The sequence below is a fragment of the Oryx dammah genome, unplaced genomic scaffold (assembly GCF_014754425.2).
Source record: "Oryx dammah isolate SB20612 unplaced genomic scaffold, SCBI_Odam_1.1 HiC_scaffold_10582, whole genome shotgun sequence".
Taxonomy (NCBI): domain Eukaryota; kingdom Metazoa; phylum Chordata; class Mammalia; order Artiodactyla; family Bovidae; genus Oryx; species Oryx dammah.
The window spans coordinates 1-1,051 of record NW_024080007.1 but is presented as its reverse complement, the minus strand read 5'-3'; the positions used below and the strand labels follow the sequence as shown (position 1 = coordinate 1,051).

Below are 1,051 nucleotides of genomic sequence, written 5' to 3'. Positions count from 1 at the left end.
TGAGGCACTTTTTGACATGTTTGAGATCCCTCTTTGTCACAAATAAAACTTAATTTGTCACCATTAAAAGTCTGAATTTTTTTAACTGATTCTTGGACTGGGCTCATATCCATCAGCCTATTCAACTTTAGTACCTGTCTCATCCTTGATAGCTTTCCAGAACTATTACCATCACCTCATGAAGCCCCATGAGTTTTCCTGATTCAAACTTGGGCTTCTTCAGTACCCTTACTTCTCTAACAATGACATCATGGAGTGGATAAGTACTTTGGCAAATCTCATCTATGCCTTTTCCAGTACTGTCTGGAATCAATTTATTGACCACTTCTTTCAAGTTATTTGTCTATAACTCTAGGGTCATGATTTTCATCATCATCTTCTGGATTTGGCAGACCTGTTGCTGCTGAGTGTATGAGATCTCCCAAATATAATTGTTGCATTTTTAAATAAAATAGACGAACCAAATAACTTTCAGTAGTCTTGACACTGACATGAGCTTCAATCACAGGCTGCCATTTTTTGACCATGGAGCACATTTTGTCATAGGTAAATTCCATGCCATAAAGTTAGGTAGCTTTGTCCCAAATAGCCTCAGTTATTAGCTTGAGTATTGTAAATGCAACTTCATCATCCTGCAGATCAACAAGGCTCATTTCAAAAACATGATATAATTTGAACTCTGGAGTTCTCATGACTAGTGTTTTTCCAATATTTCTTGTATTGAACATAACTAGTGCTTTCACATCATACCAATCTTTCTAAGGAATTGGATCAACCACTTTCTTCTTGGTTTCCTTTTTGCCACCTTTCATTAGGTACCTGTTCCTGCCAACTGTCAAGGCACTGCTGCTCAGAACACTTCATTCATTTTGAGACTCTGACTTCTCAATCCTGACATGTGTTTGATTTTTCCCTATCTATTTGAGATTCTCCCTGACTTGTTCTACCCTCTTACTGATGTATTTTAGACCCATTCTTATATATATATAAGTGAAAGAAATTTGGAAAACTCACAAATAAGAGGAAATTAAACAACACTCCACTCTTACTT

General features: G+C 36.5%; 1 pseudogene; it reads right to left on the bottom strand.

The window, feature by feature from the left end:
• Window positions 1-81: 81 nt before the first annotated feature.
• LOC120860150 lies at window positions 82-846 on the bottom strand (annotated as a pseudogene).
• Window positions 847-1,051: the final 205 nt, after the last annotated feature.